This window comes from Oncorhynchus nerka, linkage group LG12 (genome assembly GCF_034236695.1).
Source record: "Oncorhynchus nerka isolate Pitt River linkage group LG12, Oner_Uvic_2.0, whole genome shotgun sequence".
Lineage (NCBI taxonomy): Eukaryota > Metazoa > Chordata > Actinopteri > Salmoniformes > Salmonidae > Oncorhynchus > Oncorhynchus nerka.
Window position 1 is genome coordinate 23,189,150 of NC_088407.1, and position 15,390 is coordinate 23,204,539.

The following is a 15,390-nucleotide window of genomic DNA, read 5'->3' on the forward strand; positions in this document are numbered from 1 at the left end:
CTGCAGAAAAATCATTCATAAAAGTACAAAAGAATCCCGATACATGGTTGCTAGGTAACAAACGCTTTACATGTTTTGATATCATAAATCCAAGCTGATTATAATTGTGTGCTTTTGCTTTCCTTCCAAAGATTATGGGTTTTGGGGCGATTCTCCTGGGATTCGTCTCGGGCCAAAACGTTACATTATGAACCTGCTCTGAATATAACTTACACACGCACGCACATACACACACTCTCTCGCACACCCATTTTTTTGTTACTTGGGCTTTGCCCGGAACAAGTTTGTTGAGGCTCAACTCCAAACCGCCAAAGTAATTATTGTTAGTGACTGAACCCTTGCTCAGACCTGAACATCATAAAATCTAACCACAATAAAAAGCAGTGCAGAAAAAAGTGACCTTGCAGAAGCTAATCCAAGGCAACCTCACAGAGACAGACAAATAGATCCTGTCAGCCACTTTTACTCCCAAACCACACTGTCGTTGTTCAGCTTGTAACCGCAGCTGTCTTTCACAATGTTATTTGTCACACATATAAGAGCTGTACTTTGTACCCGGGCTTGGAACTAGACACTCTGGACGCAGGTATAGGGAACCCCTTGTCAGGAAAAACACAACTAGACAATCGTTTGTGCCAGGTGTGATGTCCCTCCTACATAGCCTGGGCTAATGTTCCTATCGACCCAGTAAGGCCAGCAGGCTAATGTTCTCATCGACCCAGTAAGGCCAGCAGGCTAATGTTCTCATCGACCCAGTAAGGCCAGCAGGCTAATGTTCTCATCGACCCAGTAAGGCCAGCAGGCTAATGTTCTCATCGACCCAGTAAGGCCAGCAGGCTAATGTTCTCATCGACCCAGTAAGGCCAGCAGGCTAATGTTCTCATCGACCCAGTAAGGCCAGCAGGCTAATGTTCTCATCGACCCAGTAAGGCCAGCAGGCTAATGTTCTCATCGACCCAGTAAGGCCAGCAGGCTAATGTTCTCATCGACCCAGTAAGGCCAGCAGGCTAATGTTCTCATCGACCCAGTAAGGCCAGCAGGCTAATGTTCTCATCGACCCAGTAAGGCCAGCAGGCTAATGTTCTCATCGACCCAGTAAGGCCAGCAGGCTAATGTTCTCATCGACCCAGTAAGGCCAGCAGGCTAATGTTCTCATCGACCCAGTAAGGCCAGCAGGCTAATGTTCTCATCGACCCAGTAAGGCCAGCAGGCTAATGTTCTCATCGACCCAGTAAGGCCAGCAGGCTAATGTTCTCATCGACCCAGTAAGGCCAGCAGGCTAATGTTCTCATCGACCCAGTAAGGCCAGCAGGCTAATGTTCTCATCGACCCAGTAAGGCCAGCAGGCTAATGTTCTCATCGACCCAGTAAGGCCAGCAGGCTAATGTTCTCATCGACCCAGTAAGGCCAGCAGGCTAATGTTCTCATCGACCCAGTAAGGCCAGCAGGCTAATGTTCTCATCGACCCAGTAAGGCCAGCAGGCTAATGTTCTCATCGACCCAGTAAGGCCAGCAGGCTAATGTTCTCATTGACCCAGTAAGGCCAGCAGGCTAATGTTCTCATTGACCCAGTAAGGCCAGCAGGCTAATGTTCTCATCGACCCAGTAAGGCCAGCAGGCTAATGTTCTCATTGACCCAGTAAGACCAGCAGGCTAATGTTCTCATCGACCCAGTAAGGCCAGCAGGCTAATGTTCTCATCGACCCAGTAAGGCCAGCAGGCTAATGTTCTCATCGACCCAGTAAGGCCAGCAGGCTAATGTTCTCATCGACCCAGTAAGGCCAGCAGGCTAATGTTCTCATCGACCCAGTAAGGCCAGCAGGCTAATGTTCTCATCGACCCAGTAAGGCCAGCAGGCTAATGTTCTCATCGACCCAGTAAGGCCAGCAGGCTAATGTTCTCATCGACCCAGTAAGGCCAGCAGGCTAATGTTCTCATCGACCCAGTAAGGCCAGCAGGCTAATGTTCTCATCGACCCAGTAAGGCCAGCAGGCTAATGTTCTCATCGACCCAGTAAGGCCAGCAGGCTAATGTTCTCATCGACCCAGTAAGGCCAGCAGGCTAATGTTCTCATCGACCCAGTAAGGCCAGCAGGCTAATGTTCTCATCGACCCAGTAAGGCCAGCAGGCTAATGTTCTCATCGACCCAGTAAGGCCAGCAGGCTAATGTTCTCATCGACCCAGTAAGGCCAGCAGGCTAATGTTCTCATCGACCCAGTAAGGCCAGCAGGCTAATGTTCTCATTGACCCAGTAAGGCCAGCAGGCTAATGTTCTCATTGACCCAGTAAGGCCAGCAGGCTAATGTTCTCATTGACCCAGTAAGGCCAGCAGGCTAATGTTCTCATCGACCCAGTAAGGCCAGCAGGCTAATGTTCTCATCGACCCAGTAAGGCCAGCAGGCTAATGTTCTCATCGACCCAGTAAGACCAGCAGGCTAATGTTCTCATCGACCCAGTAAGGCCAGCAGGCTAATGTTCTCATCGACCCAGTAAGGCCAGCAGGCTAATGTTCTCATCGACCCAGTAAGGCCAGCAGGCTAATGTTCTCATCGACCCAGTAAGGCCAGCAGGCTAATGTTCTCATTGACCCAGTAAGGCCAGCAGGCTAATGTTCTCATTGACCCAGTAAGGCCAGCAGGCTAATGTTCTCATTGACCCAGTAAGGCCAGCAGGCTAATGTTCTCATCGACCCAGTAAGGCCAGCAGGCTAATGTTCTCATCGACCCAGTAAGGCCAGCAGGCTAATGTTCTCATCGACCCAGTAAGACCAGCAGGCTAATGTTCTCATCGACCCAGTAAGGCCAGCAGGCTAATGTTCTCATTGACCCAGTAAGGCCAGCAGGCTAATATTATCATCGACCCAGTAAGGCCAGCAGGCTAATGTTCTCATTGACCCAGTAAGGCCAGCAGGCTAATGTTCTCATCGACCCAGTAAGGCCAGCAGGCTAATGTTCTCATCGACCCAGTAAGGCCAGCAGGCTAATGTTCTCATCGACCCAGTAAGGCCAGCAGGCTAATGTTCTCATCGACCCAGTAAGGCCAGCAGGCTAATGTTCTCATTGACCCAGTAAGGCCAGCAGGCTAATGTTCTCATCGACCCAGTAAGGCCAGCAGGCTAATGTTCTCATTGACCCAGTAAGGCCAGCAGGCTAATGTTCTCATTGACCCAGTAAGGCCAGCAGGCTAATGTTCTCATCGACCCAGTAAGGCCAGCAGGCTAATGTTCTCATCGACCCAGTAAGGCCAGCAGGCTAATGTTCTCATCGACCCAGTAAGGCCAGCAGGCTAATGTTCTCATCGACCCAGTAAGGCCAGCAGGCTAATGTTCTCATCGACCCAGTAAGGCCAGCAGGCTAATGTTCTCATCGACCCAGTAAGGCCAGCAGGCTAATGTTCTCATCGACCCAGTAAGGCCAGCAGGCTAATATTCTCATCGACCCAGTAAGGCCAGCAGGCTAATGTTCTCATTGACCCAGTAAGGCCAGCAGGCTAATGTTCTCATCGACCCAGTAAGGCCAGCAGGCTAATGTTCTCATCGACCCAGTAAGGCCAGCAGGCTAATGTTCTCATCGACCCAGTAAGGCTAGCAGGCTAATGTTCTCATCGACCCAGTAAGGCCAGCAGGCTAATGTTCTCATCGACGCAGTAAGGCCAGCAGGCTAATGTTCTCATCGACCCAGTAAGGCCAGCAGGCTAATGTTCTCATCGACCCAGTAAGGCCAGCAGGCTAATGTTCTCATCGACCCAGTAAGGCCAGCAGGCTAATGTTCTCATTGACCCAGTAAGGCCAGCAGGCTAATGTTCTCATTGACCCAGTAAGGCCAGCAGGCTAATGTTCTCATTGACCCAGTAAGGCCAGCAGGCTAATGTTCTCATCGACCCAGTAAGGCCAGCAGGCTAATGTTCTCATCGACCCAATAAGGCCAGCAGGCTAATGTTCTCATCGACCCAGTAAGGCCAGCAGGCTAATGTTCTCATCGACCCAGTAAGGCCAGCAGGCTAATGTTCTCATTGACCCAGTAAGGCCAGCAGGCTAATGTTCTCATCGACCCAGTAAGGCCAGCAGGCTAATGTTCTCATCGACCCAGTAAGGCCAGCAGGCTAATGTTCTCATCGACCCAGTAAGGCCAGCAGGCTAATGTTCTCATCGACCCAGTAAGGCCAGCAGGCTAATGTTCTCATTGACCCAGTAAGGCCAGCAGGCTAATGTTCTCATCGACCCAGTAAGGCCAGCAGTCTCTTGTTATTGGTATGTAGCTGTTATGAAAGTTGTATTGTCAATTTGTTTTGTGTTTAAATGGCACTTTAAACTTGTACATGACACTGCAACAACATGTCCCCATGGGGACAATGAAGTCATTAAAGTAAAGTAAAGTCTCTGAACCCCACTAAGGGTCTTAGAGTAGGAATGCTGATCTAGGATCAGATCCAACCCCCCTGTCCATGTAATCTTATTCATTATTAGAACAAATGCTCAACTGATCCTATATCAGCAATCCTACTCTTATGAATACAGGCCCTGATTCAGGGATGGGTAACTTTGATCCAGTCACCCTCTGAGCAATCAATTCATGATCAATAAAACATTTATCAATGAAACATCTGGGAGAAATCAAATTCAATTCAGTACAATAAATGTTATTCAGCAGGGGCAACTATTAATACTGCAGCCCCTGAGGACCAGATGTGTCCATCCTCACACACACACACACACACACACACACACACACACACACACACACACACACACACACACACACACACAGAGAGAGACAGAACGGCTAGCCTACAGGCTACGTAGGCTGCTGACAGTTGGTTCCCTTTCTCAGTCGACACCTCTCTTACACTATCACCCGCATTTCAGTGCTTCAGTCTCCCAAACCTCTCTCTCTCTTACCTCTTATCAGAGACTCACTCCTTCCTTATCCCGGGGGACACACACACCCACATGCTTGCAGGCACGCATACACACACACACACACACACACACACACACACACACACACACACACACACACACACACACACACACACACACACACACACACTGCCACAAGGCTGATGTCAGTAGCACCTATCTCGGAGATTTGGCCAGCTTTGAACGTTGGAGGGGGAGTTGTGTTGGGAAAGTATTTTAAGTGAAGGGCCTGGTAGCTGGTTGTATGGCACTGGTGGTGGGGAGGCCTTGGCTAACACACACACACACACACACACACACACATCAAGTAGCGTTTGAACATGTTCACCAAAGACTCCCCACCTCGGAGAGTTGATTTTATGGAATACATCATGAACCGTTTCTACAGTCTTTTTTGCAGCAATCATTAAAAAGAAAACCCGGCCTCAGGGGGATAAATACACAACATATACAAAAGTATGTGGACACCCCTTCAAATGAGTGGATTCAGCTATTTCAGCCACACCCGTTGCTGACAGGTGTATAAAATCGAGCACACAGCCATGCAATCTCCATAGACAAACATTGGCAGTAGAACGGCCTTACTGCTAGGGCTGCCCCGGTCAACTGTAAATGCTGTTATTGTGAAGTGGAAACGTCTAGGACCAACAAAAGCTCACAGAACGGGACCACTGAGTGCTGAAACACGTAGTGCATAAGAATTGTCTGTCCTCGGTTGCAACACAACTAATAGTTATTAGTTGGGAGCTTCATGAAATGGGTTTCCATGTCCGAGCAGCCGCACACAAGCCTAAGATCACCATGCGCAATGCCAACACAACATCTAAAAGAGGTTTTGAGATGTGAGGAGAGGTGATGAAGGCTGTGGTTGGAGTCAGAGTGACTGGGGAGCAAAGTGCAAAGTGTATCAGCAAGAAGTCTTAGCAAACAGGCTGAGTGCCTGCTTGGAGCCTGGATTCAGGGTACATTTTCATTAAGCATCTCAGTGTGGGAGTGCTGATCGAGAATCAGTTTGCATTTTAGATCATAATGAATAAGATTACATGTACAGAGGGCGACCTGATCCAAGATTAGCACTCCTACTCTGAGGTTTCTGAATACATGCCCTGGAGAAGAGGAGTGCAGGGAAGAGACAGGAAGATGTTATTTCCCTATACCACTAGGCCTAAGATCATGAGGGATCTTTGTGCATTTTCACAACAGGTTGATTGTGTTTGCACACACACACGTGCACACGCACACACACACACACACACACACACACACACACACACACACACACACACACACACACACACACACGTGCACACATGCATACACACACACACATACACACACACACACACACACACACACACACGTGCACACATGCATACACACACACATATACACACACACACACACACACACACACACACACACACACACATACACATACACACACAGAATGGGGAGCCCTTTGAAAGATAAATAACATATTACATTCTTGGAGAGCTTTAGAACTCAGGTGGGTCCTGCACCGTGGGGACCCATAGCACCAGCTGCCATGTGGACCAACGTCCATTGAACTCAGCTGACCCTGCAGAGTGTGTGTGTGTGTGTGTCAGCCATATCTCAGACATAGGCTGTTATAGAGGCTGTTATAGCAGCAAAGGGGGGACTAACTCCATATTAATGCTCATGACTATGAAGTTAAATGTTAGACGAGTAGGTGTCCACATACCTTTGGTCATGTAACGTAGCTCTTCGAGGAACACAAGCTTCAAAAGCAGATGTGACGCTGGACACTATCCGTCTGAAATGACATTTAAACCATCGGGGGAGTTTCATGTTCATATCCTTAGCTCATTCTAAAGCCTTCTGTGTGCGTGTCAGAAACAGGCTAGAGGGTTCGTAATTGCTTCGTCAGAATTAAAGCGGCAATTGAATAATTACTTTTGAGCCGGTTATTAGAACTGTGGTATGCAGTGATTTCCTCGTGGCCAGGGGTATGTTCAGTTGAGCAGGACAGAGTGGTGACGTGTTTGGCAAACCCTGTATAACTAACATGAGTCAATTAGGCAGTGAGAGGGGCTGTCAGTGAGCGGGGCTGTCAGTGAGCGGGGCTGTCAGTGAGCGGGGCTGTCAGTGAGCGGAGCTGTCAGTGAGCGGGGCTGTCAGTGAGCGGGGCTGTCAGTGAGCGGAGCTGTCAGTGAGCTGGGCTATCAGTGAGCGGGGCTGTCAGTGAGCGGAGCTGTCAGTGAGCGGGGCTGTCAGTGAGCGGGGCTGTCAGTGAGCGGGGCTGTCAGTGAGCGGAGCTGTCAGTGAGCGGGGCTGTCAGTGAGCGGGGCTGTCAGTGAGCGGGGCTGTCAGTGAGCGGAGCTGTCAGTGAGCGGAGCTGTCAGTGCGCGGGGCTGTCAGTGAGCGGGGCTGTCAGTGAGCGGGGCTGTCAGTGAGCGGGGCTGTCAGTGAGCGGGGCTGTCAGTGAGCGGAGCTGTCAGTGAGCGGGGCTGTCAGTGAGTGGGGCTGTCAGTGAGCAGGGCTGACGCCCTAAGGAGAGGAGAGACAGAAAGTAAACTAGTGACCAAAAGTACAAGATATGAGGAGCTCAAAAAACTCGAATTTGTGTAAAAACATAATGAGGAATACAAACACAAACACACATATACATACACACATATACACACACCCATATTCATGCACACACTCATGCACGCACACTGCTAAACCACCCACTTATAAACTAAAAGCCTGTTATTCACAGGCACTTTAACAAAACACGTCAGAGATTGAAAATGATAAGTATTGAACCACAGCGTTCATTGACCACAGAACCACGGTTGGTCACTGCCACCGACCAATGGGTTGGGGAGATTGGAGCCTGTGGTCCAGTAATGTAGTCTGTTTGGTTCAGGGCCTGGGACTCAGTTGGTGGGGTTGGTTGGTTTTCCATCTCTAGGAAGCAACACACACAGGCAGACATAGACTGTTTCCACAGGGCCCAAAGAGAGACTGGGTCCTAAATGACACCCTAATTCATCCATAGTGCACTATTATTGACCAGTTTCTATAAGGCTCTGGTCAACAGTAGTGCATTATAGGGAATAGGCTTCCATTTGTGCTGCCAGAGACGACTGCTGCATAGAGACATTAGCTGTGGCAGGAGGAGGGTTCACTACGAAACCACAAGTAGAGGTCTAGGGACTCATGTAACATATACACATAGCTAGACACACAGAGGCATACAGACAGACACACACACACACATACAGTCAGACACACAGACAGTCAGTTAGTCAGTTAGTCAGACAGACAGACAGACAGACAGACAGACAGACAGACAGACAGACAGACAGACAGACAGACAGACAGACAGACAGACAGACAGACAGACAGACAGACAGACAGACAGACAGACAGACAGACAGATAAACAGACAGACAGACAGACAGAGAAACAGACAGATAAACAGACAGACTAACAGACAGACAGACAGACAGACAGACAGACAGACAGACAGACAGACAGACAGACAGACAGACAGACAGACAGACAGACAGACAGACAGACAGACAGAGAATGAGACACAAACAGAGACAGACAGACAGACAGACAGACAGACAGACAGACAGACAGACAGACAGACAGACAGACAGACAGACAGACAGACAGATAGATAGATAGATAGATAGATAGATAGATAGATAGATAGATAGATAGATAGAGATAGATAGATAGATAGATAGATAGATAGATAGAGAATGAGACACAAACAGAGACTGACAGGCATACAAACAGACAGATAAACAGACAGATAAACAGACAGACAGAGACTAACAGACAGACAGGTCAACAGACAGAGACTAACAGACAGACAGGGCAACATACAGACAGGTCAACAGACAGACAGAGCCTAACAGACAGAGACTAACAGACAGACAGATCAACAGACAGAGCCTAACGGACAGACAGGTCAACAGACAGACAGATCAACAGACAGACAGAATGAGACACACATAGAGACAGACTAATAAAGCAGCAGTGTCATGCAGGAAGTTTGGTACTCAGACTCTGGCCTGTCTGTCTGAGGGCTGCATGAGTCAGTTAGATGGCAACCATCTCAAATAGAATACGATTCTTACACTGTTAGGAGCTGCTGTCTGGAACACAACGCATCTCAATACAGCCACACCAGAAATAATGGGACCAAAATACAACCAGGCAACCAGGGTCTGTACACACACACACACACACACACACACACACACACACACACGCACACAGGTATGCAGACACACACACAGGTACGCGGACACGCACACACAGACACACAGACACAGAAAAACAAACTGCTCCGTTGCCCATAGGCGCAGATCTAGGATCAGTTTACTGTCACAAAATCCTAACCTTTACAATTACAAAACCGCTTATATAAAATTGACATCAGATCATTCATTGTCTAGGGGAAACTTCATGCTACTGCTTTTGCAAACACCATTCTCTTCACCCAATGAAAGCCATCAATAGCTGTTGGTCTCAGTAGACATTCACACACACAGACACACACACACACAAAAATCAAATCAAATGTTATTTGTCACATACACATGGTTAGCAGATGTTAATGCGAGTGTAGCGAAATGCTTGTGCTTCTAGTTCCGACAATGCAGTAATAACCAACAAGTAATCTAGCTAACAATTCCAAAACTACTACCTTATAGACACAAGTGTAAGGGGATAAAGAATATGTACATAAAGATATATGAATGAGTGATGGTACAGAGCGGCATAGGCAAGATACAGTAGATGGTATCGAGTACAGTATATACATATGAGATGAGTATGTAAACAAAGTGGCATAGTTAAAGTGGCTAGTGATACATGTATTACATAAAGATGCAGTAGATGATATAGAGTACAATATATATGTATACATATGAGATGAATAATGTAGGGTATGTAAACATTATATTAGGTAGCATTGTTTAAAGTGGCTAGTGATATATTTTACATAATTTCCCATCAATTCCCATTATTAAAATGGCTGGAGTTGAGTCAGTGTGTTGGCAGCAGCCACTCAATGTTAGTGGTGGCTGTTTAACAGTCTGATGGCCTTGAGATAGAAGCTGTTTTTCAGTCTCTCGGTCCTAGCTTTGATGCACCTGTACTGACCTCGCCTTCTGGATGATAGCGGGGTGAACAGGCAGTGGCTCGGGTGGTTGTTGTCCTTGAGGATCTTTATGGCCTTCCTGTAACATCGGGTGGTGTAGGTGTCCTGGAGGGCAGGTAGTTTGCCCCCGGTGATGCGTTGTGCAGACCTCACTACCCTCTGGAGAGTCTTACGGTTGTGGGCGGAGCAGTTGCCGTACCAGGCGGTGATACAGCCTGCCAGGATGCTCTCGATTGTGCATCTGTAGAAGTTTGTGAGTGCTTTTGGTGACAAGCCAAATTTCTTCAGCCTCCTGAGGTTGAAGAGGCGCTGTTGCGCCTTCTTCACGATGCTGTCTGTGTGGGTGGACCAATTCAGTTTGTCTGTGATGTGTATGCCGAGGAACTTAAAACTTACTACCCTCTCCACTACTGTCCCATCGATGTGGATAGGGGGGTGTTCCCTCTGCTGTTTCCTGAAGTCCACAATCATCTCCTTAGTTTTGTTGACGTTGAGTGTGAGGTTATTTTCCTGACACCACACTCCGAGGGCCCTCACCTCCTCCCTGTAGGCCGTCTCGTCGTTGTTGGTAATCAAGCCTACCACTGTTGTGTCGTCCGCAAACTTGATGATTGAGTTGGAGGCGTGCGTGGTCACGCAGTCGTGGGTGAACAGGGAGGACAGGAGAGGGCTCAGAACGCACCCTTGTGGAGCCCCAGTGTTGAGGATCAGCGGGGTGGAGATGTTGTTGCCTACCCTCACCACCTGGGGGCGGCCCGTCAGGAAGTCCAGTACCCAGTTGCACAGGGGGGGTCGAGACCCAGGGTCTCGAGCTTGATGACGAGCTTGGAGGGTACTATGGTGTTGAATGCCGAGCTGTAGTCGATGAACAGCATTCTCACATAGGTATTCCTCTTGTCCAGGTGGGTTAGGGCAGTGTGCAGTGTGGTTGAGATTACATCGTCTGTGGACCTATTTGGGCGGTAAGCAAATTGGAGTGGGTCTAGGGTGTCAGGTAGGGTGGAGGTGATATGGTCCTTGACTAGTCTCTCAAAGCACTTCATGATGACGGAAGTGAGTGCTACGTGGCGGTAGTCGTTTAGCTCAGTTACCTTAGCTTTCTTGGGAACAGGAACAATGGTGGCCCTCTTGAAGCATGTGGGAACAGCAGACTGGGATAGGGATTGATTGAATATGTCCGTAAAAACACACCAGCCAGCTGGTCTGCGCATGCTCTGAGGGCGCGGCTGGGGATGCCGTCTGGTCCTGCAGCCTTGCGAGGATTAACACGTTTAAATGTTTTACTCACCTCGGCTGCAGTGAAGGAGAGGCTGCATGTTTTGGTTGCAGGCCGTGTCAGTGGCATTGTATTGTCCTCAAAGCGGGCAAAGCGGACACAGACACACAGAGACAAAAACACGCATCGTGAAACCCAAACCAGCATCTCTCTATTCTAGCCTGACCCACTACAGCTGAAGGCTCTGCTGAAACATTTTGTCAGGTTGAGTTGTCTGCCAGGTGACTCAGGAAGAAAGCGCGAGTGTGCATCCCAAATTGCACCCTATTCCCTATGTAGTATACTACTTTTGACCAGAGTCCTATAGGCCCTGTAGGCTCTGGTCCAAAGTATATAGGGAACAGGGTGCCATTTGGGACAAACCCTAAAGGAAGTTTTGAGACACGACCTAAAGGAGGTTTGAGACACGACCTAAAGGAGGTTTTGAGACACGACCTAAAGGAGGTTTTGAGACACGACCTAAAGGAGGGTTTGAGACACGAGGAGGTTTTGAGACACGACCTAAAGGAGGTTTTGAGACACGAGGAGGTTTTGAGACACGACCTAAAGGAGGTTTTGAGACACGAGGAGGTTTTGAGACACGACCTAAAGGAGGTTTTGAGACACGACCTAAAGAAGGTTTTGAGGCACGACCTAAAGAAGGTTTTGAGACACGACCTAAAGGAGGTTTTGAGACACGAGGAGGTTTTGAGACATAAAGGAGGTTTTGAGACATGACCTAAAGGAGGTTTGAGACACGAGGAGGTTTTGAGACACGACCTAAAGGAGGTTTTGAGACACGTTTTGAGACACGACCTAAAGGAGGTTTTGAGACACGACCTAAGGTTTTGAGGAGGAGGTTTTGAGACATGACCTAAAGGAGGTTTTGAGACACGAGGAGGTTTTGAGACACGACCTAAAGGAGGTTTTGAGACACGAGGAGGTTTTGAGACACGACCTAAAGGAGGTTTTGAGACACGACCTTGAGACACGACCTAAAGGAGGTTTTGAGACACGACCTAAAGGAGGTTTTGAGACACGAGGGTTTTGAGGTTTTTTGAGACACGACCTAAAGGAGGTTTTGAGACACCTAAAGAGGTTTTGAGACACGAGGTTTTGAGACACGTTTTGAGACACGACCTAAAGGAGGTTTTGAGACACGAGGAGGTTTTGAGACACGACCTAAAGGAGGTTTTGAGACATGAGGAGGTTTTGAGACACGACCTAAAGGAGGTTTTGAGACACGACACGACCTAAAGGAGGAGACACGAGGAGGTTTTGAGACACGACCTAAAGGAGGTTTTGAGACACGAGGAGGTTTTGAGACACGACCTAAAGGAGGTTTTGAGACACGAGGAGGTTTTGAGACCTAAAGGAGGTTTTGAGACACGACCTAAAGAAGGTTTTGAGACACGACCTAAAGAAGGTTTTGAGACACAAGGAGGTTTTGAGACACGACCTAAAGGAGGTTTTGAGATACGACCTAAAGGAGGTTTTGAGACACGACCTAAAGGAGGTTTTGAGACACGAGGAGGTTTTGAGACACGACCTAAAGGAGGTTTTGAGACACTTTTGAGACACGGAGGTTTTGAGACACGAGGAGGTTTTGAGACACGACCTAAAGGAGGTTTTGAGACACGAGGAGGTTTTGAGACACGACCTAAAGGAGGTTTTGAGACACGAGGAGGTTTTGAGACACGACCTAAAGGAGGTTTTGAGACACGAGGAGGTTTTGAGACACGACCTAAAGGTGGTTTTGAGACACGAGGAGGTTTTGAGACACGACCTAAAGGAGGTTTTGAGACACGACCTAAAGGAGGTTTTGAGACACGAGGAGGAGGTTTTGAGACACGACCTAAAGGAGGTTTTGAGACACGAGGAGGTTTTGAGACACGACCTAAAGGAGGTTTTTAGACACGAGGAGGTTTTGAGACACGACCTAAAGGTGGTTTTGAGACACGAGGAGGTTTTGAGACACGACCTAAAGGAGGTTTTGAGACACGAGGAGGTTTTGAGACACGACCTAAAGGAGGTTTTGAGACACGACCTAAAGGAGGTTTTGAGACACGACCTAAAGGAGGTTTTGAGACACGAGGAGGTTTTGAGACACGACCTAAAGGTGGTTTTGAGACACGAGGAGGTTTTGAGACACGACCTGAAGGAGGTTTTGAGATACGACATAAAGGAGGTTTTGATACACGACCTAAAGGAGGTTTTGAGACACGACCTAAAGGAGGTTTTGAGACACGACATAAAGGAGGTTTTGAGACACGAGGAGGTTTTGAGACACGACCTAAAGGAGGTTTTGAGACACGAGGAGGTTTTGAGACACGACCAAAGGAGGTTTTGAGACACAACCTAAAGGTGGTTTTGAGACACGACCTAAAGGAGGTTTTGAGACACGAGGAGGTTTTGAGACACGACCAAAGGAGGTTTTGAGATACGACATAAAGGAGGTTTTGATACACGACCTAAAGGAGGTTTTGAGACACGACCTAAAGGAGGTTTTGAGACACGACATAAAGGAGGTTTTGAGATACGACCTAAAGGAGGTATTGAGACACGACCTAAAGGAGGTTTTGAGATACGACCTAAAGGAGGTTTTGAGATACGACATAAAGGAGGTTTTGAGACACGACATAAAGGAGGTTTTGAAACAACATAAAGGAGGTTTTGATACACGACCTAAAGGAGGTTTTGAGATGCAGGCTGAGTGCCTGCTTGGAGCCTGGATTCAGGTAACATATTCATTAAGCATCTCAGTGTGGGAGTGCTGATCTAGAATCAGTTTAGCATTTTAGATCATAATGAAGAAGATTACATGTACAGAGGCCGACCTGATCCAAGATCAGCACTCCTACTCTGAGAAGGTTTCTGAATACATGCCCTGGAGAAGAGGAGTGCAGGGAAGAGACAGGAAGATGTTATTTCCCTATACCACTAGGCCTAAGATCATGAGGGATCTTTGTCACAACAGGTTGATTGTGTTTGCACACACACACGTGCACACATGCATACACACACACACACACACACACACACACACACACACACACACACACACACATACACACACACACACACACACACACACACACACACACACACACACACACACAGAATGGGGAGCCCTTTGTAAGATAAACAACATATTACATTCTTGGAGAGCTTTAGAACTCCCGTGGGTCCTGCACCGTGGGGACCCATAGCACCAGCTGCCATGTGGACCAACGTCCATTGAACTCAGCTGACCCTGCAGAGGGTGTGTGTGTGTGTGTGTGTGTCAGCCATATCTCAGACATATCTGACACATATTTCAGCAGTTTCCTGCAGCCACGTAACCTCAAAGACCTGAGGCCCTGGTCTCTGCTGTCTCCTCAGCATCAGTGATGACAGCCGTTTTCCAGACACGTCCCCTAAAGCCTTCTGTCTGTCTGTCTGTCTGTCTGTCTTCCCCCTCTCTCTCCATCTCTCTCTCTATCTCTGTCTGTCTGTCCGTCCGTCCGTCCGTCTGTCCGTCCGTCTGTCTGTCTTCCCCCTCTCTCTCCATCTCTCTATCTCTCTCTGTCTGTATGTCTGTCTCTCTATAATCCCCCTCTCTCGCTGTCTGTCTGCCACTCGTACGCCTTCTTCTGCTCTCTCTTAACATCTGACCCTGTTATTCATCACTGGAGGTCAGAGAGCACCTCTGGTGGTTAGTGTGTGGGATACTGGAGAAGGAAGGGGTGGTGGAGGAAGAGGAGGAGGAGGAGGAGAGGAGGAAGAGGAGGAAGAGGAGGAGGAGGAGAGACCAGTAGGCACTGGCTGGGGGCAGGAGGGGGGGGGGGACAAACCCACATTTCTGGAGAATGTGTGGTGTCAATTTCAAAACGGGTTCAGGAATGAGGAGAGAGCGTGCAGAGGTTGCACTGGAGATGCCTCGAACCTATAGGCCCAGGAGTTTCCCGTGGTCACTCAGGGTACGTGCTCAGGACAAAATCCACGTCCTACTCATACCATCAGGGATTTACCAAAGTGAAAGTCAAACCAGAGATTAATGGACCCACTCTCTGATCTTCTGACTACACA